Source organism: Linepithema humile, chromosome 1, assembly GCF_040581485.1.
Source record: "Linepithema humile isolate Giens D197 chromosome 1, Lhum_UNIL_v1.0, whole genome shotgun sequence".
In the NCBI taxonomy this organism is placed as follows: domain Eukaryota; kingdom Metazoa; phylum Arthropoda; class Insecta; order Hymenoptera; family Formicidae; genus Linepithema; species Linepithema humile.
The window spans coordinates 9103467-9116864 of NC_090128.1; the positions used below are offsets into that span (position 1 = coordinate 9103467).

A 13398-nucleotide genomic window follows, 5' to 3' on the forward strand; every position below is an offset into this window, starting at 1 on the left:
GACGGATAATTGGATCGTTGCCGCTCGCGGATGACCAATCACCGGCCGGCGAAAGTGGATGAATCGGCAAACATCGGCTTCCTTTGAGCGCGGTTTCGCCGTGTTACTTTGCAAAGAGAAACAAGCCCCGGCGACTCGCGCGATCGCAACACCGGCGTCGATCGAAATTATCTGACGGATTTATCAACGCGATTTGAGATTTTACTCTCCAAGTATTACTCGGTAATACTGTCGTAAATTCGTAAACTTTAAACGTCGACGCGTATCGCCGCTCATGCATAGCTAACTATTTTAGTGTGACATAAAATTTTATACCTCTCTCTTTATTTAACCGTAAAAAAAAAGAGATACCGCGATGAGATAAATGTATTTTGCATTAAGTACTTTCGTAAATTTTCTTTATTCGTCAAAATTAGGAAGATGCGTATTATCATATCTTTCCATCTACATAACGCGTGTATAATGTATACTTAATTAGTCAAAAGCTTACTTAATCTTTGAATCGCCGAATAAATTTAATATACTTAATTAGCTAGGGTCTTTATTTAATCTGCAGTGCTGAATGATGTCGTAACTACATCTCGCCGGTAGAAATAACTCCCACTTTTCTTAATTTGTCTTTTATCGACGGCCTTAGGATCCTGTATGTACTTTGGGCCGTGGCCTATCTCGACTCCCACTCGTGGTTCTTAATTACGAGGCGCACGGTAAACATCGATCGACTCATCCTGTATCCGAAAGCTGCGGCAAGCACGGTCATCCCCAATATCTTAATTCACTTCCGTCGATTGGATCAAGCGCGGGTCCTCTCGGGTTCCCGAGACGACCATCAAAGAACCGGCGGGCGGCCCGCACGAAACTCCCGCCGTTTCTTCCCCTCCTTCTCTCCTTCACCCTGCTTGCTCTTTCGGTGCCCGTTAATCGGTGACGCATGGGTTCCGCAGTTTGGAATTCAGTATGATTCACGGAATCATCCCCCGCATATGACTGTGCTTTTCGAGGTATAGTTTGATGATCGCACGATAACACTCACCTGTTTAATTAAAAGCAAACCGAATCTCTCTTTTTTTCTCGATCTATTTGTCTTTGTGCTTTCTCTTTTTCTCTCTCTCTCTCTCTCTCTCTCTCTTTCTCTCTCTCTCTCCGTACCACCATCCGTGAAAGAAGATAAAAAACTCGAAATATATATTTAGTTATAAAATTAACACATATTTGATCGCTCAAAATCGTCGCTGTTAAAAATGATTCAAAAGCAATTCTTCTTTTACTTTGTTAAGCTTTGCGTAAATTTTATCATGGATGTGAAATTGCACGAGTGAGGAAAATGCGAATGGACTACTCTGCGGTCGACCCAATTTTAATATCAAGGTTGGAATCCAACGGCATCACTGATTTAGTATGTTGACGTTAGCGAGTGAACACACGGACTGAGCGTATCGTTAGATAACATAGCATTAAGCGCGGACGCATGCAAACGCTGGCTAAATCTATTGTACGCTGGCTATCGTTTTTTTCGCGGCATTGTGATGAACCTTTGTTTTGCCGTTCTTCCGGCCGTTCGCAAACACAACTCTGTGTGTGTTTGTGTGTGTGTGTGTGTGTGTGTGTTCCGCGAATCAACGAGGCTTCTCGGAAAATCCAAAGCTTGGACGAATTGCTGAGGAAGGCAATTTTCTGCGCACGATACTCGCGTTTGGCGACGACGCGTCTATTCCGCTCGCGTTAACCGAAGCCATTCGCCGCGATATTCTTAATTAATTTGCTGTTTCAATTCGCACACGCAAAGAATTACTCTGTGGATTTAGCTCATAATTGGTGCGGCACGGAGTATAATTAATGTATACGCGAATATAATTGTGCATATGGTAAGCTGTACTTAACTCTTATCTGGTCCTTATCGCGCTACATAATTGCTTTTAGCTAAATTAAACTTTGCTACATGAAATTAAATATAAAATATGCCGTATATTTCTTTGTGCATGACTTATATCAACATATTATCCTATTTCTGAGTAAGAGAATAACGTCGCATTATATTCAAAATTATTTATTTATTCGTGTATTTAGAAAGCGACATCTCTTCGAAGAATTAACTTCACATCCTTGATTCTTAGCTCTCATTTTTTTTATTCCTTCTTATTTATGCAGCGTGTACAGCTCTTCCACTATAACAATTATTTATGTCAAGTCTCGAAAGCGATGGATTTCTCATTTTCGATCGAGACACATGTCTTCATTTAACGCGCCACAAAACTGGTTGAACGCGACTCTCGCGACCGGTAATAGTAAGTTTAGGTCCATGTAAAGCTAGGTATGTCTAAGCCGCGCGAAGAAGAAGAAGACGAAGAAGAAGAAGAAAGAGCCTCTCTGACCGATCGGTGCACCTTGCATCCGGATACTCGGGCGCAGGTGCATCCTCCTCCGGCGTTCACTCGCTCGCCCGTATCTCCGCGAAGCGGCGACGACCGGCAGAGTTCAGACCGTGGCGAACTCGAGGTCAGTTTACACTTACGTACGTGTGCATCGGTCCGGCCTGGCTGCAGTTCGATGCAGATATAGAGGCGGCCTGATCTTGAGGTGATGCATACCGAGAAAAACGGAGAAGGAGCAAAGAGCGGATTCTCAGGAGCGAGAAAGCGAGTTACTGGGCGAGCGAGAGAAAGAGAGAGAGAGAGAGAGGGAAGGGAGGAGAAAGAAGAGCGTAAAGAGAGAACGCGCGTTGCAGGATGCTAAAGAAGGCTAGCCCGAGCTAGCGACCTTCTAAGGCCGCGTCGAGCAAATGCTCGCCACTCTCCTCACCTTTTTCCACTCACTTCTGCCTCTATCTGCGATCTATCTAGCCCCCTCCCCCCTCCGTCCCCGGCGTCGTCGCCGTTCCAATCTCCTCGCGGCGCGAATACTTGTCGGCGATGAAAGGTATCGTCGCGCTTCTGCGCGAAGTCTTCTACAAAAGACGAAGAGAAAGAAAGCAAGAGGGAGAGAAAGAGAGAGAGAAAGAGAGAAAAGGAGAGCTGCATCTTCTGCGATGGTTTTTCGCGAGCAGGCGAGCGAGCTCAAAGAGGTGCTCTCGATCGTTCTCGAGATGGATCTTCGCTTAAGGTGCACCACTCGTCAGCGGCGCGCGAGGCGTGCGCGTTTATGGCCTTTCGCTGCTCTTTTTTACGAGTGACACCGGAGATGGCGAGTGATTCTATATTTAGCCGACGATGATTCGACGAATTCCACGGCGACACGCGCGCGCGAACGAGTGCGTACATCTCGTTCCGCCGATGACGGGATAAGCGAGGGACGTTCGCGAAGGACGCAGGACGCCGCGCGTGGACACGCCTCGTCGAGAGCTCACGGCACTCGGTTTCTCTTCCTGCGGCCTGCGGAAAGTAAAAGTGAGCGAGCGCGAGAACGCCGCAGCGTATACGCTTAATCGGAATTTACGCGCCTGTTATCGGCGCGCTATTGCACCAAGCCGCGGGGGGGTTCGCATATAGGAAACGCGCATTCTAGAAATGATTGTTTAATAATATTCCGTTACGTTCGTTCGGACGTACAAGGTGAGCCGGTGTGAAAGGTGATTGCAACGCGGATGCATTTTTTCTTCCGCTCGTTTCCAGCGATACCACTCGCGTTTCTTGCCGATAACACGAGCGAAATTCCAGATTCTTGCCGCGCGCGGCTATTCGCCGCCTTCCGTCGGCATAGAGCGCACATTTGGATTCAAGGTCTTTGGAGATCGAGATTTTAATTGCCTCAGTTCTGTTCCAAGGTTATCGCACTTTTTTTCAAAACCCTTCACTCGAATCGGTCTAATATAAATTGAATAGAGCATAATTTTAAGTATCTAAGCTCGAAGTCTTCGATAAATTGATCTTCAGAGTCGGGTTTTACTTACGTCGCTTTAGTATTAATGAAACTTTGATGAAACTCTAATTTAATTAAATTTATTTAATATATTTAATCAATTTAAATAATTAATTGGTAGCTATGAAAATACGGGGTTGAAATAAAGTCGCGAGTATTGTCGATTTTTCACTTTCACTGACGTCGACATAGGAACCGAATGCCACACACATTTCACCGGGAGATACGTTCTATTCTCACGGCGATGACCGGTGACTTAGGTGACCTAACTGGTTTATTATCGTCGATTATTGGTCGATGTATCAGCAGCGACGGCGATGCGCGCGTCTACCGCTTTGTATAACCGTCGAAAGGGACGCTTTTCAGACAACGGTTGAGACACGAAGACCTCGTCTCGGTCGCCACGGCTCTATGCGCGGATTTATGCCACTCATCACGATGACCAGAAGAAACGCGGAACGCGGTGACCCGGCAACTTTATTACTATTATTATCCGGCGATGCATCAAACGGCGACGAACGTCTCGACTTTGCACGGCCGAGGGAAAACTGCGTGTTGAACTTTGCGCCGCCAAGTTAATTTCTCGCACGATTTCTCTGTGGAAGCACTTCACACGCGCTAAAACTTGCTATCGACAGCTTCGTTATTCTTAAACGGCCTCCGCTAATGTCGGTTAATTTAAACTTAATTAAATTACGGTCTTAAATTTGTGAAAATGCAGATCGAACTATAAAGTTTAACTAACGTTGGCGAAACTGGCCGTGAGGATCCTCGATACTTACGTCAGCTACATTGAGAATCACGCGATTTCGAAAGGAAAAATACCTTTCGTCAAATCAATCACCGTGATAATTGATACAGTTCTCAGAATCGTAACGCTACTGTTATGTGCGCCGACATATTAGAGAAATCGCCGATAAAACGTCGGAATTTAATGCCAGATTTATCCGAGAAACCATTTAGGCGTCTTAAACTCGTGGAAGATTCTAAAGAGCTTTATCACTATCATTATCGATCGATCGATCAGTCGGGTATCGCATCCCGGCCTCGTTGCCTACTCCGAGCGAAAGGTCTCGCTTTTCGACGGCGCGCTTAATTTTCTGTAAAATTTACCTGGCGCCTCCATCTTGGCGGCGGACTCCGTCGAAAAGTCGGGGGAACCTAGCAATTTCCTTTACCATCGCCATATATCAATGCGCGAAATTCGTGGAAACCGTGGATCTACATTGCACAAGATTGTGTGGACGTCCGCATGATCAAAGGGCGCCCGCGAAAGTACGCTCGATCTCGTGATTCCGAAACCGATTCCGGTTCGTTCTCTCATTGGGAGAGCGCTCGCTAGGTACGGTCGGGGCAGTCTAGCGGCTTTATTACTATCATCAACTATCAATATATAAATTGCTGGATATCGTGCATCCGTAATGGCCGGCGATGCTGGCGAGCGGGTTCGGCCGGGGGAGGCGTTTTCAGCCACTTTGTTCGGACAATCATGAACTCGGCACGGCGAACGTTTTTAACGACGTTATTACTATCATCACCGGATTAATAGCTCAATTGATGAACGCCACGATGAACCTCGCGCGTGCAATTTTTGACGAACCTTCGTCGGCGATTTTCACAGGAAAGCGGGATATAACGATAAGCTCCAACCGTTAATTGATAACTCGCGAATCCGATTAGCGTCTTGTCGCCGTGTTTTGCACGCGGGCGCAAAAGTCGCGGAGTTACGACGCCAAGTTTCGTCTCGGGAGTAGTGCGTTTAACGACTTCGCCGCTATTAAAGAGAGAGAGAGAGAGAGAGAGAGAGAGAGAGAGAGAAAGAGAGAGAGAGAGAGGAGAAGATGAAGACGACCCGCGTGTACCCGGCGATCAAAGGCCGAAGTCAAATGATTCGCGGAGACTCTCCCGTCCTTCCTCCTTCGCGTCCTCCGCGACGAGTATGCACCTTTAACGACTTCATTGCCATCATCATCCATCAATGTGTGTGGCAATCGATGGCAGCCGCGCGTCTACCAACTGCCTTCGCCGATAAACAATCACTCACGACGACGTATTTAGCGATGCGTGACTAAGCTCTCGATCGGGCCCGTGTAATGATTCATTATGTCGCGGCGGGAAAAGGATAATTTAGTGATTTTATTACGTTATCGATGTCGATTAATGGTCGCCCGGCCGTGATAATTACTTTTTATCGCCATGATTCGATTTCATTGCGATTATTATCGCTCAATTCACGCGAGCTACATTCCCTCTCATTTTGACTTATTTTGCCTGGTATTTCGGTGCGGCGATCGCGTCCACTTTGGCATGTTGTCGACGATATTTTGTACAGAAATTACATATAATAGCGCAATTTGGTATTACGCTTGTTTGAAAAATACATGGCTTATGAAAAATTGAATTTGCGATACACAGATTACCATATTAAGGAAAGTCTGCATCCTGCGTAGACTTTTTATTTCTACTTACAAAAAAAAAGGAAAAAAAATTCATCGCGTGATGATGCTGCATAATTTTTGCATATTTTTCCAAAATTATTTTCAAATTATTTTAATAATAATTTACATCGTGATTTTTATCCTGAGACTACTACGTTAACGTGGTGAAACACGAGATCATGCAAATGATAATGTCAATATTACAATATTAACGATATAACATATCAAAATTTGTATATGATCATCGTATATCTCATCTGGTTATTGGCGTAGGCGTTGGCTTATATTTCCCGATAAATCGACCAACAAAATAAATATTTCGCCGATTGACCGATCGTACTGGCTTAATTTGACTCTAGCTAGGAGCGACCAACTCCTCGACTGAGAGGATCCTCGCGTGTCCTGGCTGGCGAGGGCCGCTCCTACCTAGACAGCATTCTCGGGATACCAGGCGTTTTCTTCGCTTTTGCTTCGAGCAAAACCGTGGCTCTCGCGTGTGGGGGGCACGTCAATGACGAAAGTGCACGCGAGATATGCGCTCGCGCGCGGCACAAGTGCAGCGAACCCTGCGTTCTTGTCTCTCGAAGACACGGCGCGAGTGTGTGCTTTCGGGATCAGGCACGGATCTTCGTGGTATGTGTGTTTGTGTGTGTGTGTGTGTGTGTGCATGTGTCACGAGTTACGTATGAGTAAATAATTGTATAATATGATTAGCAAATCGAAAAGCTAATCGGCAAGCCTTCTACACACTTCATCCTCTGCAGCGCAATTATTGCGCTTCGAGATTTTATGTTAATATATATCTAAACAATTTATTATGCATATAAATATGTAATACGTTTACATAGTTCGAAGAAGTATGTAAGAATATGAAAAATGGTTTACACAATCTTAAAAATAGCGATGTTGTGTTTGGGAATTTTGGGAAAGCTCGCATACGAATGATATAAATAAATTTGCCGGTATTTCGTAAGAGGAAGGTCCTCGGGGCACCTTAAATTAGCGGGCACGAATAATAACTGCGTTGGCCATGACGCGGTTAATGGCGCGGCACATATGTCACCCGCGCCAGCGTCGGAGAGTTTAGCGTTGACCGAGATTCGCCGCGGCGTCATGAGGAAAAACAGCATGCGGATACGCGAAACCGCATCCGCGCGCCAGGACGGGAGACGCCAAATGCGCGCGCGCACGATGCGCCACGGCGTTTTCCTCATGCGATTAAAAGGAGGAAAAATCGTTTCTCGTGAAGGGAAAGGGGCGGAGGGGAGAGAGTGAAGGAAAAAGAGCGCGGCGGACGCGTATTATCTGCGCAGATCACGTTCCGCGTACGAGCGACGCGATCAAATGCGAGGACGCGTTCGGGTTCGGCCGGCTCCTTCTCCGAAATGCCCGCGGAGAAAACAGCGGTGAGAGACAGCGACTGGAATCGCGACGGCGATTGAATGTCAGCCACGCGCAGGATATCGAGTGACGCTGAATTCTCAGCGAAAACTACGACCGGCGGCGGTGCCGGCTGTAGAGGTGATCGAGTCGGACAAGCCTTCGAGGTGTTCGGAAAGTAAGAAATTTAAGTAACGTAACTCGCGATTAAAATATTCCTGGACATTTATTAAAAAAATATTTTCAACAGATGCATAATAGATTTTTAATCTACTTATTTTCCATCTTTCTTGGTAAATATGTTTTCCTTGAAGCTGACAATGGAGCAAAAACTTGTGCGGAATATCATTATATTCTGGGGAGAAAATAGAAATATGATGAAAAGGTGGAGAAAATATTGAAACACTTGGATGCGATTTTGATTTTTTTTTTAGAGAAATGCAAAATTTCCAACATCTCTGATAATTTATACATTTTATATTTGTATTATACGCGGAATGCACATGAAATCTTCATTTGTATTGCAATTTCGAGACAAGGTTAAGATCCAAAATGCGTATTATGAGTATTTCGCATTCTTATCTTAAAACGCGACCGTATTCGAATCGAGAACGACGCAAGGCGGAAGGCGAAACCTCGCCATTCGCGACGGAATCGCTTACGCCGCGTAAATCGTCGGCGACGCGGACGTCCTCGTCGTCTATTGCGCGGGCGCGCCTCGAGAAAATACCGATGCAATCGGAGACGCCGCGCAGAGGAGACACGTAAGCGCCGTAACTGCATTTAAATATCCGGCAAAGCAAGCGAGAGCCGATGTCATCTCCGTTCGAGCCCCCGAAGAGAAGCCGCCCGCTCGCTCTCCTTCCCCGTCCCGGGGTCGTCGGGACGGATACCAGAAGTCAGCGGAATCGAGATTGTTCGTGTGCGCGCGCGCGATATAGAATCCTCGCCTCTTCGTCCCCGATGGAATGCGCGAGTTGCAATCGTGCGATACTATACGGCCAACTCGCGCGATCCGCTTCTTCATGCGATATAAGGATGATTTATCGCGGGGGATTTCGCGCAGCGTCGTGCCTCCTCAGATTCGTATCTACCTGAAATCAAATAGTAATTTGTCGGTATAAAAAGAATACGTACACGCTCACGAGCACAATCGCACTGCGATAGAAATTGGAGAAAGAAACAGCGTTGATGTCCGCAGCAACGTCGATGCGTTTTCCCAATTAGAAAAAAAATGAATCCTGAAAATAAAGGGAAGGGAAGACGTCGTGCGTCGCATGGTGCTTGCAGCATGTCTGGGAATAGGGAGCACTATGTGTAAACTGCAGGGGAAAAGATAACGTGGCCGGCATAAGAATCTCTTATAAGACTCTTCTGAGAGATCGCTGCGTCAGCACTGTATTGCGCTGCGCGAGCAGCGAGGAAATTTATATAACGATCTCGGGCGAGTTTGCGATCGTTTGTATCGAGTGCGTCCTGCTGTCGCATGATGTTTTTTTTTTGTTTTTTTGAAATCGACTCTTTCAGTAGAATAATATCAAGAGACAATCAAGCCAAGATAGGGATTAATAAGATTCGAATACGCCCGAATTGGGTAAAAGAAAGATGCTGTATCATACCACTTTTATGTTTACTGACTATTTCCGTTTTGTATTTTTCCCGCTCTATAAATACGCGTGAAAACTGCTTCCTGTCATTCTCGTATATCTCTCGCAGTTAGAAAATTTCCTGTTTACTTCGCCGGAGTGACGCGCAACGTGAAGGTAATTCTGACACGCGAAAGGTACGGCATGCATTTAATGGCGAAGTGCTCTTCGGTTTAATCGTCCGAGCAACATCTTTTGCAAGTTCAAAATTTTCCTGTTTATCTCGTCGCAACGCCGGACACGAGGCACGGATAATCTCGATAAGTGTCTCGGAAAGCATTGTCCTCGGGGAACAATCCGCGCTATTCGTGTCAATTAGCGTTCGCGGGCCGTGTTAGCTTAGTGCAGGTACACGCGCACTCGCCGGCCGAGGCCGCGGCGTAAGCGTGAAACGGTGCGCACCAAAGGCCGAGGCGCGGAGCGGGCCGCACTAATTACCGCAATGCAAACGAAGCCACTTTGAGTTTACTCGGAACTCAGCTGCCTCGAGGCCGATCGCTCCGCTGACGCTTTCAAGGGATCGGGGTCGCCGTAAGATAAGGCAAATAGTGAATCACGCGCACCGATAAGGTAACTGGGCATTTTTACGCCGATGCATAAACTGGTTTGCGAATCCAGCGCTAGAAATCTATGTTATGATAGAAAAATCTTGTCGAAAGATTAATGGTGCGGCGATATCAGTCGAATATTTAATATAAATTAACATTTAGTTTTCTTTTCGTAAAACGAACTTTCCTGAGATACATCTGGACGGAGGTATTTTTCCTTAATATAATTCTCTTCTGCACATTTATTTTTGCGAAATGCGAGAAATTAATCCCAAGTTTTTATTTGGAACGTAAAAATGAGCAATTATATTATAATTAATTTTTTGCTTTATATTATACCTTCTAGAGATTCGCGAATTAATAGACATGCAGTTTTTGCAAATCGTATCGTATGGTCTCGTATCGCGCAATGTGCTCTTGTTGCTGCGCGACAGGCCCCTTTGCGAAAATATATTCTCACAACGTCGGCATCTCGCGTTTGATTACACGTCCGGCGCGATCGTTTTGACGTCAGGGGCAGCGGGCTCAGGGGGAGGGTGGCGAAAAGGAATCTCTCAGGCCGAAGCAGGACTTGTATGCGGTATCATGAAAGGCGCGATTACCCTGGCTGCTGATTGGCGTTTATCCTAGCACCTTGTTATTTGGCGAGCACGCATCGATGCGTGCACGCATTAGCCGCGCGTCAGAAAACTGCAGAATATCGCCGCATTCCGGCGGTAATGGAATCGAGTACGCCGAACCCCGTTGCGAATGGACCCCGCTCTCCTCCTCCTTCTCTTCTTCTTCTTTCTCCTCCCGTCATCGCTCTCGTCGTCGTCGTCGTCGTCGTCGTCGTCGTCGTCGTCGTCGTCGTCGTCGTCGTCGTCGTCGTCGTCGTTGTCGTCGTCGTCGTCGTCGTCGTCGTCCACTTCCCGCTTTCAGCGGAAACACCGACGTTGCCTCACGTCTACGCCGCTCCGCGGCCGCACTCTCGAACGTTGGCCTCGAATAACTGTCCGGGAATGCCGCAGAAGGCCCGCGAGGCATTTCGCGTGAGCCGCGCGCTCACGAACGATGCAAAGAGAGAGAGAGAAAGAGAGAGAGAGAATCGGCTCTTCTTTCGACGCTACTGCTAATTATTTGCCCTCCTATCGCGATGACGACCAGTATCGTTCGGCATCGCGTCTCATCATTGCTTTCGAGTATGAGGAAAGCCTAAAATTGCTCAGGAATACAAACAACGCAATTCTGCGAATTTTATTTCTCTTTAAAATACGAGATGCGGCGCGAATGAGTCACGTAGATGTAGTCAATTGTTGCGCAGGTTTAACCTGTTCCGCTAATTATTTGCCATACCTCGACACGCAAGAAGAGACGCCGATATTGCGCCGTAACGAGGAAAATTGCGAGCATTGTCTTGCGGAGGGCGCAATTTCGCAAATATTGTCACGGTCGTCGCGTGCGCAGCATGCGTGCACCTCGTAAAAGATAATATCGATATTCCGCGCCGGGTTTAACGCACCGCCGGGATCGTCGGGTTCGTGGGGGGAAAAAAAGCCAGCCGCCCCATCGCCGTTCGACCGCGAATAGGCTTTCAATAAGAATCGTCGCGTAACGAGGCTGATTTGTCTAGACGTGCATGAGAGAAACCGCTTGCGGCCGCCGCGCGCGTGTGTTATTTATCTGGATCGTAGCGACCGTGGCTGAAATACACCGTGTACCGGATGTGGCTTTTGCGGGGCTTGTGTAAGCGCGTGCCGTACTCTGGCGCAGAGTTCCTCGCGAGCGAGACCATCTGACTGTCGCCGACTGTGTGTACCGGTGCGCTGTGCGCGCGGACATTGTTGATTGCGCTGCACGGCTCCCCGACGCGTGCAGCCAGATGACGTGACGAGTGGAAAATAGCCCGGCGAACGCGCGCGCCGAGCCGAGAGGCGGTAGAAATTGCGAGGTTGACGAACGCGCGCGCGCCGCGATGCCGGAGGATTCCGTGGAAAAAAGGAGCAAACGTGTTTATTACGCCGGCGTTCGTCGTTGTACGCGAGCAACCGAGAATCCTCACCGCGAGAGGAAGAGGTGCGCGTCTCGTTCTTCCGCTCCTGCGGCATTTAACGCGGATTCCTTCGAACGAGGCGCTTGTTAAATCGTCAGGAAGACGGAGAGGGTGCGATCTCCCGCGAATATTCGACGTGATCTCGTGAGAGCTAAGGCGAACGCTCGCGTATTGAGCTATTAAACGATCGCGCGCCATGTAGTTTCCAGCGTAACGCTCGCGCGAAATTGAACAGGCGATTTGCCTCGCGCTCATCAGGATCGGGATCTGTCTTGTTATTGAGCTGACTTGAGAGAGAAAAAAAAAATAGTAAATGGCCAACAAAGAAAGATACACAATCAAGTAAAAACAGACCAAAATATAGTCTTGTAAAGATTGCAAGATATCGTTAATATAACATATCGAAAATGTCAAATGCTACACGGATTATTGAAAAACACATTGATTAACATAATGTCATCTATGAGATGTTAATCTTCCGAAGATCAGATTGCATTTCTCGATGTTCACACACTCATTCGAATGTCAAACTCATTCGAATTCGAAGGCCGAGAGAATGTTGCTTTTGAGTCCGTTCGTGACTTCGATACGGCGTCGCGATACGAAACTATTTGCCGCAAAATTGCTACTTTGTGTCCTGAGTTTCGAGCGGTCGGCGACAACACACGACGGAGTTTAATTTAACTGCCATTTTGGTCTTCCTTTCTCAGAATGTCTTTCGAGGACACTATATTCGACAGGTTTCAGACCAGAGCGGACTTTGCAGACGTAGAATCGAAAATGCGAGAATTCTTCGGCGAAAGGTTCGCCATATCGACGTTGTCTTCCGTCGAATTTCGTTTCTTTCTGCGGAAACGGAGAAACGCGAGCGAGAAGGTCCGTGATGCCGTAATTGTAACACACACGCAACGCTGTAGCTCGCATGAATTCCAGATTCGATAGCTCGAGCATCCGCTCGAGTATCCGCCGGAGTACGGGACGCTTTCGTCCCGAACGGAAGTAAACAAATCGCCGAGAATCTCGACTCTCGACTTGAAATCATCCCGATACTAGCCGAGAGACGGATACGACGTGTGCGCTTTCCCGACTTTCGCCCGATTTCTCAATTAATTATTACGCGTCCTCGTTAATCTCGTCGAAATTGCGAACGCGATTGATACGTCGTAAATTTTTTATCGTCCAATTTCGTCGACATCAATTCTTCACGGAGTTTCGAAGAGTTTTTCTTCATCTCCGCACTTTCGAAAATATAACGCGACACTTTTATAATATTAAAAAAAATAATTTTATAAGTCAATTCAAATTTATTAATTTATTCATTATTGATTTGCGAAATAATACAGATGTTTGCCGCCGGATTATTCCGCCTTTAGAAAATTTACCTTTCGAGGAGAGTTCTTGTGAGCGACGAGGCTTCTTCATTATATGAAGCTGCTGTCTATAAATGCTCAAACTCCGTTTAAATTCGGTCGAGCACAATTCTTCGGCGTCCTCCAGGC

The 13398-nt window shown here is 46.9% G+C and overlaps 1 protein-coding gene and 1 long non-coding RNA gene across 3 annotated transcripts in view; one reads left to right on the forward strand and one right to left on the reverse strand.

The window, feature by feature from the left end:
* Pdk1 (Phosphoinositide-dependent kinase 1) overlaps window positions 1–13398 on the forward strand; it is a 286368-nt gene that overhangs the window by 236037 nt on the left and 36933 nt on the right. The gene's annotated exons all lie outside the window — the stretch shown is intronic.
* On the reverse strand, window positions 8090–11570 carry LOC137001677 (uncharacterized). Its single transcript, XR_010891598.1, has 2 exons — window positions 10470–11570; window positions 8090–8767 (listed from the first exon to the last, which is right to left on the reverse strand). It is a non-coding gene; the product is annotated as an uncharacterized lncRNA (long non-coding RNA).